Source organism: Trichosurus vulpecula, chromosome 5 (assembly GCF_011100635.1).
Source record: "Trichosurus vulpecula isolate mTriVul1 chromosome 5, mTriVul1.pri, whole genome shotgun sequence".
In the NCBI taxonomy this organism is placed as follows: Eukaryota; Metazoa; Chordata; class Mammalia; order Diprotodontia; family Phalangeridae; genus Trichosurus; species Trichosurus vulpecula.
In genome coordinates, this window is record NC_050577.1 from 199,025,471 (window position 1) to 199,041,537 (window position 16,067).

Consider the following 16,067-nt stretch of genomic DNA (forward strand, 5'->3'; position numbering starts at 1 on the left):
TCTAACTTGCTTTTCCAAATCCTTTTTGAGCTCTTCCATGGCCTGGGACCAGTTCATGTTTTTTTGGAGGCTTTTGTTGTAGGCTCTTTGACTTTGTTAACTTCTTCTCTCTGTATGTTTTGGTCTTCTTTGTTACCAAAGAAAGAATCCAAAGTCTGAGACTGAATCTGGGTGCGTTTTTGCTGGCTGGCCATATTCCCAGCCAACTAACTTGACCCTTGAGTTTTTCAGTTGGGTATGACTGCTTGTAGAGTTTAGAGAACTATGTTCCATGCCTGGGGGGATGCGCCAGCTCTGCCACACCAGCACTCCTCCTTCCCCAAGAACCCCCAACCCGGACTGGACTTAGATCTTCAGCAGGCTCTTCACTCCTGCTCTGATCTGCCTCTTAATTCCTCCCACCAGGTGGGCCTGGGGCCGGAAGCGACTGCAGCTGTACTTCTGTAGCTGTCCCACCTCCGCTGCCCTGGGGGCGGTGGCCTAACGGTGAGCTCCTTCCCCTCCCGCAGCTTTTCCCACTAACCTTCTCTGTTGTCTTTGGTGTCTGTGGGTTGAGAAGTCTGGTAACTGCTGCAGCTCACTGATTCAGGGCACTAGGGCACACTGTACCTGGCTCCTGGTCTGGTTGGTCTGTGCCGCTCATGCTCCTCTCTGCTCCCAGCTCCGTGGGGGATGGACCTCACCCAGAGACCATCCAGGCTGTCCTGGACTGGAACCCTGCTTCCCTCTGCTGTTTTGTGGGTTCTGCAGTTCTAGAATTGGTTCAGAGCCATTTTTTATAGGTTTTTGGAGGGACTTGGCGGGGAGCTCACACTAGTCCCTGCTTTCTAGCCGTCATCTTCATTGGAAGAGATTCTCATTTTTGAGTATCAGGGGAATTGGGAGATGGTCTCATGCCTAGTTTCTATGGCCTATTCATAGGAAGATGTGATGAGTAGTAGATAGAGCTGAGTGAAAACAAATTAGATATTCTTTTTTGTAGCTTGGAAATATATGGAAGTCAATTTACTCCAACCGGCAAATTATAAAAGTTTTGGCAGTTGGTTTTTTTTTAACTCAAGACAAATTAGGAATGTCAATTCCCTGTTCAAATTTAACCACATGTGCTCCCCTAGACTATTGCTTATTTTTCTCTATTAGTCTTTCAGTTGATTGTTGATCCAAGCTACAAATATGAATGGCTTTTCCCTTCTTTTGTGAAGTTAGACTGAATAAACTTCATATGTTTGTCATGAACTCCCACCATAAGGTATCCTTGCCATGTGGTTTAGGTTTTGAAGACTTTGGAATCTGTGTGATTCTAAAAGCTGTGCTTTCTAGCAGTCTACGTCCAGATTCTGCCAATGTTGTAGTGCTTTCATCATGTTTCTGATCCAGATATCCCATGTTACTTGCCCAGGGAGAAAATGGATCCTTTCCTTTCCTGAGAAAAATCTTTATCTAAGCCTTTGGTTCCACTGTGATGGAACTAATGTGAAGTGTGGAGGTCTATCATCAACATCTGTAACTACTCCTGGCACTTCAGAAAGCTTTATGTTCTAGGTCATTGCTTAGATAATTTGTCTCCAGATAACTCCTCATTTATTTATAGAGTTTTATGCAGTATTTTGTTATCTTATGTGAGAGCCCTGATAATCAATTTCTAAATACTTTTTGATAGTACAGTAGCATTCCATCACAATCACATACTATAATTTATTCAGCCATTCCCCAGTTGATGGGTGTATCTGCAATTTTCAGTTCTTTGTTGCCACAAAGAGAGCTGCTATAAACATTTTAGAACATAGGGATTCTTTTCCTTTTCCCCTAATTATTTTGGAAATAGACTAAGTAGCGGTATTGCTGGGTCAAAGGATATAGGTAGTTTAATACTGTTTTGGGGTTAATTACAGATTGCTCTCCAAAATGTTTATATCAGTTCACAATTCTACCAACAACAAATTAGTGTCCCAATTTTTCCATATCCCCTCCAACATTTGTCACCTCTCCCTTCTATCATTTTAGCCAATCTGGTAAGTATAAGATGATATCTCAAAGTTGTTTTAATTTGCATTTCTCCAATTCATAATGACTTGGAGCATTTTTTTCCACACAAGTATAAATTATTTTGATTTCTTCATCAGGAAACTGCCTATTTATATCCTTTGTGCATGGGAGAACTTGCATGAAATAATGAAGAGTCAAATGGACAGAACCAAAAAAAATCATATATAGTAATAGCAATATTTTTTTTAAGAACAACTTTGAGCAAATAAATTATTTTGAATATTATAAATATACAAATCAACTATAAAGGACTATGAAGGAAGATGCTATCTGCATCCAGAGAGAGAACTGATAAATAGAAGTATAGATAGAATAATTTTACATATATATTCCTATTTGAGCCTAATGGTAGCCATCTTTAGGGCAGAGAAGGGTGAGGAAAGAAAAAAAAGAAATTTAGATGATAGTTTTGTTGTATATCTGAAAGGAATAGCAAATTGTGTGTAATAGATTTGTATTTACATGTGCAATCATCTTTTTTATCATACTACATTACAGAAATATTTGTTTTACTCCATAAATTAAAAATAAAATAAATACTTTCTGAAACTTCTGTCCTACTTGGAATTTTATAAGGATCACTATCTTTGTGGGGTGCATATACTTATCAATAGACTCTGGGTTAAATGAGATGAACATTTTGGTAACTTTCTTCACATAATTCCAAATTGTTTTCCAGAATGGATGGACCAATTCATGGCTCTGTCAGTGTGGCTGTATTTCCAGGACCCCTCAAACACTATTCTCATCTTTTGTCATCTTTGCCAATTTGCTAAATGTGAGGAAAAAGCTTAAGTTTCTATTTCTCTTATTATTAATGATTTGGAGCATTCTACCCTATGGTTGTTAGTTGTTTGAAATTCTTCTTTTGAGAATTATATATTCATATCCTTTGACCAATTATTTATAGAAAAACTCCTATCTGTTAGTTTTCTATGTAGTTTGAATATCAGACCTTTATCAGAGATATGTGATACAAAGATTGCTTTTCCCAATCAACCACTTTTCTTCTTATCTTAGTTGCATTAATTTTGCTGATGTAGAAGCTTTTCAATTTCATGCAAGCAAATTTATCTATTTTATCTTTTTAAAAATACTTTTATCACTTGTTTGTTTAATGAGATATTTAAAGAGACCAAATTAAATGTTTAAAACACACGTGCAAGATAGTATAAGAACAAGTAACTGATAGATAAAAACTCAGAATTAGCTGAGACTGATGAGGACAAAAAAGGAATGTTTTTTAAACTATACTGGGAAAATAAAAGGAGTCTTGAAGAAATGATAGGACTATTATTCAGAGCTGAACCTGTGGCTCAATCTAGAACTGTGAAAGAGAATAGGGTCTTGAGACAAGGATGAGTGTTTTCAATCAAGAGATCTCAACTTCCTGTTCCTCTGATCTGTCCAGGACTGTGGGAGTAGGAATGTGTGGCCCTGTCTCAGAACCCTAGTCCAGGAATGAAGCAAGAATGCAGAGCCCATAGACTACCATGATCCCAATTCAGTTACTTCACCTAAGGCTGCAAGAGGGAAAAGGATAGAGATTAGGATCTCAGATTTAGTCATCATTCCTGGGTTTCAGAGACAGAAACCCCAAATTTAGCACATTCCAAAATGTGGTAGCCAAACTCCAAAGCTTCTAAGTCAAAGCAAAAAAAAAATAGAGCAAGCATCAAGGAAGAAAAGATTAAGTGCCAAGACACTATAGTCAGGATCTCACAAGATTATAAAGCAAATACAAGAAAGGAAAGGAAAACTTTGAAAACAACATATCAAAAGGCAAAAGAAAATTACCTATAATCAAGAATGATTTATCTTGCAAAGCTAAGCCTAATTCACTATATAGGAAAAATGAATAGATCTGAAGTTGAATTGATGACTTCCAAGTATTCCTGTTGAGAAAATAAGTTTATTGGAATCTTTGAAATGCAAGAAAGAAAAGAAACCTAGAAAATTAAACAAGTTTGAACAATTTGAAAGGGTTAAATGATGATCACATACTTACATTGTAAGAGGGGTAGAAGAGATGGTTGTCCCATCAAAATCTCATTTTCAAAGCATCAAAGAAGGAACAAAGAGAGATGAATTTAGGGCCTGAGCATTTTTTTCAATAGAGAGAAAAAAAGGGGGGGTGGGAAATGGAATACAGTAGGGAACAAATGGTGATAAGGAAGGAGAAAATTACTGTTTCTCATAATTGGGATGTGACAGGAGAAGATTATACAAGTTCCTATGTGGATGAGTGAGTAAAGTGGTTATCTCAGAAAACTTGCTGTTTATCTGAATAAGGTAAGGGGAGGTTGGAGGGAAAGACTATAGTGTCAATAAACTAGAAAATCAATATGTGAAATCTCTTAAGTGCAAAAAAGTTCAGTTGTTTCAATTATATCTGACTCTTTGTGACCCATATGGTGTTTTCTTGACAAATACTAAAGTGGCTTGCCATTTTCTCCTTCTCATCAACAGAGACAAATTTGTTTTTCCATAACATAGTACAATAAAAAAGACAATTGCACATGAAACTGCAAATCTGTTATGTACAACTTGCTATTCCTTTTAAATATATAATGAATTACCATGTAAATTTCTTTTTTCCTTTCCTCCCACCCTAGAGATGGTTACCATTAGACACAAATGTGTGCATATATATTATATATGTCTGTAAAATCATCCTATACATACTTCTATTTATCAGTTACTTCTCTGGAGGCAGATAGCAGCACACAGGGTTAAGTGTTCACAGTCACATAACTAGAAAGTATCTGAGGTCAGATTTGAACTCAGGAAAATGAGTCTTCCTGACTTTAGGCCTGGTCCTCTACCCACTGGGCCACCTAGCTGTCCAAATGCAAGACTACAGATTCAGATAATCGAAGATGAGATAAATAAAATTGAGAAAAGTATGTACATATATAGGCTTGTTACTCATACGCAGCATAGACTACAAACCTTTGGTCTCTTTCATTTCTTATATCTGAGCATTATTTTTCAATTTGTTTTCACCAATTTCCCCTTTGTCCACCTTTGCATTGTTCACTAAGTAAGAGATTTTATTTAATTTCTAAGTTTTTGTCTAGCTCTTCATAGTTTCTCATCTTCTACAACAGAAACTAGTACATAACTACATTTATTTTCATGGTTTTTTTTTTAACATTGCCTTTGGATGCATGAGAAAATTGAGCATCAAAGTTAAGGTAGAAGGCAGTTATTTTCTTTATAGTCTGTTCTAACATTTCCCCCCCATCTGTTAGAGGGACAAATGATATATGAGGCTGTACAAATCACCAGATCCTAGACTGTAAGCCCCTTGAGGGCAGGGACTATCTTTCTTTTTTTCCTTATTTGTATCATAGTGCCTGGCACATAGCAGATGCTTAATAAATGTTTATTGATTGATTGATTGACTAATTCTCTTCCCCTCCCCCTCCCCCTTCTATCTACCAGTTAAGTATTATTATAGTTTTGTTGAGTATCTTTTTTACGTTAGCATTAAGTAGACCTCATTTTGCTAACTGTTGAATGATCTACAATTACCTTATTTTTTCACAATATAGAACTTGAATTAAAAGGGTACAGTCTGCTTCTAACAGTCTTAGAAATGTAGATTTGGGAGTCAACTGCAGAGAGATTACAATTAGAGTTGATAAGATCACCAAGGGACAAGCCATATAGAGAGAATAATGCCGATGATAACATCTTAGGGTGTACTCATAGCTAAAGAATGGGCAAAGGATGATGTTGGTTCAGGAGTCTCAGTCAGGAGACTAAGAAGACGTCAGACAGGTAGGAGGAGAATCAGGATACTAGTATCACGAAAACCCATAGAAGAGAGAGTATCCAGGAATAGATAGTGATGAACAGTGTCAAATGTCACAGAGAAGTCAGTAAGGATGAGCACTGAGAAAAGATCTGAGGGTGGCAGGCTGAGGATTTAGGATTTTAGTCCCTAGGGAATGATGAGTCATGGTTTCTGAGCATAGGAATGACTTGATTAGGTTTGTGTATTATCAGGGTTTTAAATCTGGCATTAGTGTATAGAGATAGGGTTGATTAGAGCAGTAGTTTCCAAGGTCGAGACCAGGGCTTAATTACAAGTTATGTTTGATCATTGGAATAGCAAATCTATGGGGACTATCTCCAATACAATCATTCATCCGTTATCCCCCACCACTTTTATACCCCCTCTTTTCTGAACCTCCCCTTTTCTGTTCTGGGTAGTTGCCCCTAAGGGCAGTTATATAACCTAGCCATGACCCAGCCACTCACAGCAGTAGCAGTATGGGTGCCATTGAGAAAAACCTCTTCTCTCAGGTCACCTTTTAGATACAACATGTGATCCTTAAAGGGCAAATTCCATGCTCTAATTCCATGATCCTTAGTAAGAGACACTCCCTTCACTTTTCATTTAGAGTGGGAGAGGATGAGCAGTCATGGACGGGTTATAATCAGCACCACAGAATTTTACATTATCTTTTCTCCCATACCAACATCTCTTCCAAACTTCTCCATTTCTTTGGGGTGGGGGTGGGGACCACCGTCCTTCTAGTCACCCAGGTCCACAACCTTCATGTCTTCTCTCTATGACCCACTCCTCACATTTCAAAGAAGTTGACAAATCTTTTCATTTCTGTCTCCACAGCTTCTCACATCTGTCCTCTCTACCGAAACTGCCACAACTAAGGTTCAATTTCTCACCACCTCTTGCCTGGATTATTGAAATAACCTTCAGATTGATTTCCCTCCCTCAAATCTCTCCCATATCCCATCCAACCTTCATACGGTTCCCAAAGAGATTTTTCTAAAACTCAGGCCTGACTATGTCGCTTTTCTACTCAGTAAACTCTAATACTTCTCAATTGACTCTAGAACAAAATATAAACTTGATTCGTTATTTAAAATCCTTCACATCCTAAATACAATCTACCTTTTGGTCCTTCTTATATATCATTACCCTCATTTTTGCTCTATATGGTTCAGTTGGACTAGACCTCTTGTTGTTCATCAAATTTATACAAAAACACAGTGAAATAAACCAAATATGAGTAGGAAATTAAGCAGAACTACATCAAGAAAGGGCAGCTAGGTGGCTCAGTGGATAGAGCTCTGGACCTGGAGTTAGGAAGACTCGTCATCCTGAGTTCAGATCTGGCCTGAAACACTTACTAGCTGTGTGACCCTGGGCAAGTCACTTAATGCTCTTTACCCCAGTTTCCTCAGCTGTAAAATGAGTTGGAGAAGGAAATGGCAAACCACTCCAGTAGCTTTGCCAAGAAAACCCCAGATGGGGTCATGAAGAGTGAAACACAACTGAAAAATGAATGAACAATAATACATAAAGAGGAATGGATTTTAACTGAAATCTTTTTGCCTACTTGAAGTCAGAGACAATTCACTTTTTGCTTTATTTTGGCCTTGTGCGTTGTGAGTATCTGCCCAGAGAGAGAAATATGACTCCTACTGAAAAGCAGTTTGAGACATCCATAAAATAATTGGAAATGGGGGTATGGCAATCAACAAAAAAAATATGAGTGGTTGAAAATATCAACCTGGGAGTCACTCGCAATGTAGCAAGCATTGAAAATATTGGAGTGGATGAGATCAACAAAAGAGAAAGTGTAGAGAGAGAAGAAAAGAGAAGCGATAATTAGCAATTCCAAAAAGTTCTTGAGGTTCAGTTTTTGTCATGGAAAATTCCAACTCTGAAAAATAAGGAAATGTAGCTTGGCCCCTGAACCTCCCATTAAATTTGTTTTTTGGGGGGGAATCAAGTCAGACCTGTGATCTCCATAACTTAGAGCAGGGGTTGGGAACCTGAGGCCTTAAGGCCACATGTGGCCCTCTAGGTCCTCAAATTTAGGCTCCCTACCCCTAACTTAGAATCTTAAAGAGTTGTCTGGAGGCACTGAGACATTAAGTAACTTGCTGGGGCCATAAAGCCAGTATATGTCAGAGGCAGGACTTCAATCCAGTTACTCCTAGACCAGCTGTGCATCCCCTAAACTATGCTGTCTCTCCCTTGCCTCTTACATCTGCTTAAATTCTCATCTTTCACTTTTTTGGGGGGGGCAGGGGAGGCAATTGGGGTTAGGTGACTTGCCCAGGGTCACACAGCTAGAAAGAGTCTGAGGCCAGATTTAAATTCCGGTCCTCCTGACTCTAGGGCCAGTGCTCTATCCACTGTGCCATGTACCTATCCCTCATCTTTCATTCTCAAAATGCGTACCCAAGGCCACCCTCTTCACGAATAGAGTGTGAGAACTTTAGGGAGTTACAGCGAGGGCCATGATAGGGTGATAGAAGGAAACAAAACTGCACGAATTTGCCACCTTTAGGCTGTATCTTCTCTATCCCTATAACCTAAAGGAGAGGTATGTCACCTGAGCTGGCTTTGCCAAGTTCACAAGCATTTTGTTGTTGATCAGTCCTTTCAGACTCTTTGTGACCCGATTTGGAGTTTTCTCCACAAAGATACTGGAGTTGTTTGCCATTTCCTTCTCCAGCTCATTTTACATTTGAGGAACTGAGACAAACGGTTAATGGCTTGCCTGGGGTCACAGTAAGTGTCTGAGGCTGGATTTGAACTCAGGCTTCCTGACTCTAGAAACAGCGCTCTATCCACTGCACCAACTTCCCCAGCTTGCTTATACATCTCTATCAAACAGGAGCATTTTACAACTGGGAAGAGTTCCATGATACATGTGACAAGTGAATTCATGTAGAAAAACAAAGTCTTCATTGTGACCAGTCTGGCCACAAATTTTCTTATCAATGTCCCCTGAGAGAAGCCAAAAGCAAGACTTCTAAAGAAAGTAGTTTCTGTGATCGCTTAAGACACCTATTGAAGTGGATAATTCAATCCTCTCACCCTTAGGTTTCTTTAGATATAACCCAAATACCTAGTTCTTCTTTTGCCTCCTAACCAAAAAAAAAAAAAAAAGTTGTGTCACTAGAGTAAGATCATACCAATTGCTGAAGCAATACTCTGATTATCGCTCTAAAACATATATTTGCTTCATGAGTTCCACCTAGCAAGTTCATCTCTTTGCAGATGTACTGAGTTTTTTCCCAAGACCAAGGTCATGGTCCCTATTTTACCAAGACCTTGGGGGAGGCTGGGTGTTGGGGAGGGACAGCAGTGATTCACATGACCTAAGCTACTGGGAGAGTTATCAAAGTATCCCAAAATAAATACTAATTTAAACTCCACCCATTACAATCAGTGGACAACAATTCAGTGACTGTATATGTATGTGTGTGTGTACCCACGTGTGTGTTTATGCATGATCACTCCATTGGTTCCACTCTGTGTCCTTAATGTCTAGTATGGAAGTTAATGATTCGTCAGACTAATAGGGTTGCAACAAGATTGTGAAGGGTCCCCCTGAGTTACTTTTTTGCCCTTCCTCACCATTCTGTGACTGGGTCTCTCCCTTCTCTAATCTTGCCTACTCTAATCTACCTGTCTCTACCCACACCAAGTCGCAAAGCAGTATGAGAGAACCAGAGTTCTGGGGTCAAAGTTGTTTCAAAGCTCAATCACTTACTTTTAAATAGCTTTGGAGATCTGGAGTCACTGATTTACAACATTCCAGGAATGGAAAAGGGGGAGGGGAAAGTATTAGCATCAGCAGTGGTTTTAACAAGAGAGAATGGCAAACAGGCCATTAATGGAGACCTATTCTGTTCTGCTCTGTTAGCTAGCCGAAGGGCAGAGAAGTGATGGTAATCACATGCCAAGGGGAATGAAACAGAAATGGAAGAAACTAGGCAAATTAGTAAACCCACTGATAAGGGGCTTGAAGGGATGGGGGAGAGGAGAGAATGAAGAATGGGGGAAGGAATGGGGGAATGAGAATGAAGAAGGGGAGAGAATGTATGTAAAAGGAAATTATGTAGAGGTTAGGATATAAGGAATTGTCTAAGTCTTTGTTTGGAAGGTGGGGTTAGAGTTTAGGATGTTCCATGAGGCAGAAGGAAGGATTATTGGTAAAGTCATTTGAAAAGTTTAAAGTGTTATATAAATGTCAGAGGCCAGGATACCTCATGGGTATATAACAATCTTAATTTCAAAGTGTCTCAATATCAATGATGTCATCTTACCTTCGCCATATCCCTTTGAAGTAGATCAGATAGGCAGTATTATTTCCATTTTGCAGATAAGAAAACTAAACAGTTATAATAACAGTTCCCATTTATATTTCATGCTACAGTTAGCCAAGGGTGGTTTTTTTTCCCCACCCACAATGACCTTGTAAATTAAAATTATCTTCCCCATTTTAAAGACGATAATGCTTGAAGCATTACCATTTCTGTTTTATGGATGAAGAAACTGAGACCCAGTGGGGTTAAGTGAGATCCCCAAGGTCACATTCATAGAACGTAGTAAAACCAAGAGTTCTCTGATGGTTCTCTGACTCCAAATCTTGTTCTTTCTCTTCAGGGAGTAAGTAATGGGTCCAAAATAAGAGTCTCAAAGGTCAAGTTGCTTAGAACTGAAGGGATCATAGAGACCATCTAGCCTAATCTGTACCAGGAAAAAAATCCCTTCCACAAAATCCCACAATGAGAAGTGGGCAATCAGCCTTTACTGGAAAACCTTTACTAAGAGGCAGCCTCCCAAGAAAGCCCATTCTACATTCGGATAGCTCTAATTATTAGGAAGTTTTTCTTTACATGGAGCTAAAATCTATATTTCTACAACAAAGACTCATTACTCCAAGTTTCTGCCTTTTAGGACTAAATAACATGGGTCTAATTCCTCTTTCATGTAAGAACCCTTCAAATACTTCACAGTAGCTATAATGCCCCCACTAATTCATCTCTTCTCCAGTCTAATTAATGCCAGTTCTTTCTATTGATATTCACATGGTGAGGCCCTTGTTCAGTCTGGTTGTTCTTCCTTTGGACACCCCATGGTTTATTAATGTCCTTCCTAAAATGTGGCACAGAGCTGAACAGCAATAATCCAAATTCAGGCTGATACAGGTAAAAACTAGGGTAATCATTTCTCTCCTTCTGGATACTAGTCTTCTCCTAATACAATCTAAAATCATAATAATAGTGGTCTGCATATATAAATATTTATATAAAATTATATGCAATATATTTATATAAAATTATATACAATACAGTTTTATAAATTTTATACAAAATTATATATAATATATTTTTATAAATTTTATGTAAAATTACATACAATATATATTTTATACAAATTTTATACATAAGTACAATATAAATATATTTTATATAATTTATAAATATTATCTCATTTTATCCTCACAGCAGCTGTAGGTGCTATTATGATCCCCATTTTACAGTTGGTAAACTGAGTCTGAGACAGTCAGTTGCCCAGCATCACACAGCTAGTAAGTATCTGAGGGGTTGGATTTAAACTTAGGTCTCCCTAACTCCAGGTCTAGGATTTATCTCTGCAATCTATAAATGAGGCAGGAAGGAATTAGCCTCACCCACCAGATCTCCAGTTCTGTTGGAGGGTCAGAAAAGTAATGCTTTAATTTTGATTCCCAGCACATCATCTTGATTTGGTTGCCAAATAACCAAAAAAAGGGTGCTGCCAGATTCTCTCTGGCTTTTTCACTGACTGGGGGATGCCCTTACCTTTAGGTACACCTCTGATCAATCATGACTGCAGAGTCAGAAAGGGGTCTCAGAGGCTATGTAGCTACCCCGTACTTGAGCAAAGTGCTCTCTGTAACATACTCCCAATGTGGTCAGAGATCCTTTGCCCAAGAAATATCTAGTGAGGTGAAACCAAACCCACTCTTAAGGCAGTTCATCCTGTTTTTGGATGGCTCCAATAGTATGGTTTCCTTTACATTAAACTGAAATCTGTCCCTCCACAACCTTTTTTCCATAGGTCCTATTGGGACTGGGGAACCTGTGGCCTCAAGGCCACATGTGACCCTCTAGGTCCTCAAGTGCAGCCCTTCAACTGAATCCTTAATAAAAGGATTTGGTTTCTTTTTTCATTTTATGTTTTTCGTATATATTTTATTTAATATCTTAGTTTTCAATATTGATTTCCACAAGATTTTGTTACAAATTTTCTCCCTATTTCTACCCTCCCCCCATTCCAAGATGGCCTATATTCTGATTGCCTCATTCCCCTGTCAGCCCTCCCCTCTTTCACCCCATTTCCCCCATCCATCCCCTTTCCCCTTACTTTCTTGTAGGGCAGGATAGATTTCTATGCCCCATTCCCTATATATCTTGTTTCCCAGCTGCATGCAAAAAAAAATTTTTTTAAGCATCTGTTTTTAAAACTTTGAGTTCCAAATTCTCTCCCATCTTCCCTTCCCACCCACCCTCCCTAGGAAGGCAAGCAATTCAACATAGATCACACATGTATCATTATGCAAAACACTTCCACAATGTTCTTGTTGTGAATGGCTAACTATGTTTCCTTCCATCCTATCCTGTCCCCCTTTATTCAATTTTCTCCCTTGACCCTGTCCCTTTTCAAATGTGTTTGCTTTTGATTACCTCCTCCCCCTATCTGCCCTCCCTTCTATCATCCCCCCCTTTTTTTAATCCCCTTCCCCTTACTTATCTGTGGAGTAAGATGCCCCATTGAGTGTGTATGCTATTCCCTCCTCAAGTTGATTCGGATGAGAGTAAGATTCGCTCATTCTCCCTCACCTGCCCCCTCTTCCCTTCCAACAGAACTGCTTTTTCTTGCCACTTTTATGCGAGATAGTTTACCCTATTCTATCTCTCCATTTTTCCCTCTCTCAATATATTCCTCTCTCACCCCTTAAATTTATTTCAGTTTTTTAGATATCATCCCTTCATATTCAACTCATTCTGTGCCCTCTGTCTATGTTCCCTTCAACTCCCCTAATACTGAGAAAGGTCTGCTGAATTATACACATCATCTTTCCATGTAGGAATGTAGACATAATAGTTCAACTTTAGTAAGTCCTGTATGAATTCTCTTTGTTGTTTACCTTTTCATGCTTCTCTTGATGCTTGTATTTGAAAGTCAAATTTTCTATTCAGCTCTGGTCTTTTCATTGAGAAAGCTTGAAAGTCCTCTATTTTATTGAGAACCCATATTTTGCCTTGGAGTATTATACTCAGTTTTGCTGGGTAGGTGATTCTTGGTTTTAATCCTAGCTCCTTTGACCTCTGGAATATCATATTCCAAGCCCTTCAATCCCTTAATGTAGAAGCTGCTAGATCTTGTATTATCCTGATTGTATTTCCACAATACTCAAATTGTTTATTTCTGACTGCTTACAGTATTTTCTCCTTGACCTGGGAACTCTCAAATTTGGTGACAATATTCCTAGGAATTTTCTTTTTGGGATCTTTTTCAAGAGGCAATGGGTGGATTCTTTCAATTTCTATTTTATCCTCTGGTTCTAGAATATCAGGGCAGTTCTCCTTGATAATTTCTTGAAAGATGATGTCTAGGCTCTTTTTTTTGACCATGGCTTTCAGGTAGTCCAATAATTTTTAAATTATCTCTCCTGGATCTATTCTCCAGGTCAGTGGTTTTTCCAATGAAATATTTTACATTGTCTTCCATTTTTTCATTCCTTTGGTTCTGTTTCATAATATCTCAGTTTCTCATAAAGTCACTAGCTTCCACTTGCTCCAATCTAATGTTTAAGGTAGTATTTTCTTCAGTGGTCTTTTGGACCTCCTTTCCCATTTGGCTAATTCTGCCTTTCAAGGCATTCTTCTCCTCATTGGCTTTTTGGAGCTCTTTTGCCATTTGGGTTAGTCTATTTTTTAAGGTGTTATTTTCTTCAGTATTTTTTTGGGTCTCCTTTAGCAAGTCATTGACTTGTTTTTCATGGTTTTCTCACATCACTCTCATTTCTCTTCCCAATTTTTCATCTACTTCTCTAACTTGCTTTTCCAAATGCTTTTTGAGCTCTTCCATGGCCTGAGACCAATTCATATCTTTCTTGGAGGCTTTTGATGTAGGCTCTTTGACTTAGTTGACTTCTGCTGTCTGTTTGTTTTGATCTCCTTTGTCACCAGAAAAGGAATCTAGAGTTTGGATTTGAGTCTGAGTTTGTTTTTGCTGCCTGTTCATGTTCCCAGCCAACTACTTGACCCTTGAGCTTTTTGTCAGGTTATGACTGCTTGTAGAGTAGAGAGTACTTTGTCCCAAGCTGTAGGGTCCAAGCACCACTGTTTTCAGAGCTACTTCCACTCCACCATCACCCCAGGCTCTGTCACAGCAGTGCTCCTCCTCCCCCAAGAACTGCCAACCAGGACCATCATTCAGATCCAAGCAGGGCACAGCAAGAGAGTCTGTCTTTGTGCCTACAATGTGCTCCTTGCATTTCTGTTCTGATCCACTGCTAGATTCCTCCCACTGTGTGTGTCAGGGACTCGGGAAGCTGCTGACTGTGGTGCTCTGGTGGCACCCTCAGGAGCTTCCTGCTACCCCACTGCTGCACGACCTTCTCCACCCCCAGAGCTGGCGGCCAGACCCCTCTGAATTTGATCCCACAGTTTCCCCCTAACCTGCTCCTTGGTGTTTGTGGGTTGAGAAGTCTGATAACTGCCACAGCTCACTGTTTCACGTCCCCAAGGCCTGTTCCGGCTGGCTGATTCCAGGTCTGATCTATTCTGGGTCTGGCCTGTCCCGGTGCAGCCCATGTTCTGCTGCCCTCTGTTCCCAGCACCGTGCGATAGACCATTCCTGGCAACCATTCAGGCTCTCCCAGGCTGGAGATCTGTTTCCCTCTGCAATTTCATGGCTTCCGCAGCTCTAGAATCTGTTCAGAGCCATTTTTCACAGGTTTTTGGAGGGATTTGGGGGGGAGCTTAAGCAAGTCCCTGCTTTCCTGCTGCCATCTTGGCTCTGCCCCCAATAAAAGGATTTGTTCTATGAAGTTTGGACCTGGAGAGCCACATGTGGCCTTGAGGCTGTAGGTTACCGATCCCTGTTTTCTTCCTTCTGGGACTAAACAGAATACATCTAATTCTTCTTCCATGTGATAAGCCTTGAAAAGCTTAATGATAGCTCTTGTTTTCTTTGGAAGAAATACTCCCAGGTCTTCCAAATTATCCCTCTTCCCTGCCCTAATACTGTAGCTTTTCATCATCTTAGTTGTTCTCATGGCAACACTACAGTTTGTCAATATTCTTTCTAAAATATGGTACCCCAGACCAAACACAATGCTCCAGATAGGGTCTGGCAAAAAAAATCCAATGGAACTCTTTCTTCCTTATTCTCTGGTGCTATACTTGCCCTAAAACAACCCAATACTGCACTAATCTGTTAACTTGCCACATAATATTAATGATAGCCAGCATTTATATAGTGATTTTAAAGTTAGCAAAGCTCTTTACATGTGTTATGTCATTTGAACCTCATAACACTCCTGGGAGGTCAGTGCTACTATGATCCCCATTTTACAGATGGAGGACACTAAAGTATTGAGAAGCTAAGTCACAGTCACACAGCTAATAAGTTCCTGAGACAAATCTTCCTGTTTCCAAGTCCAGGACTCTATCCATTGTGTCACCAAGGGGCCCCATTATTGAGAAACTGACTCATATTGAACTTGTAGTTCACTGAAATCCCCAGAATTTTATCAGTTCTGAAGTCATGTTGGGCTCAGAGATCTGGGATCAGAGATGTCTTCTTTTCTTTTATAGTAAACAATTTTGTTGTTATTTAGTCATTTCAATCATGTCCAATTCTTCATGATCCCATTCGGGGTTTTCTTGGAAGAGGTACTGGAGTGGTTTGCCATTTACTTCTCCAGCTCATTTGACAGATGAGGAAACTGAGGCAAACAGGGTTAAGTGAATTGCTCAGGGTCACACGGCTAGTAAGTGTCTGAGGCTGGATTTGAACTCAGCAAGATGGCTTCCTGACTCTAGCCTCCTGACACTTTATCCACTATGCCACCTAGCTGCATCAATACTGAACAAAATTTCAGGCAAAACTAACACAAGACTAAATGAAGTAAAGTTTTTAGAACTCACAGACAAATAGTCAAATATTGCATCCTCTATACCCTGAT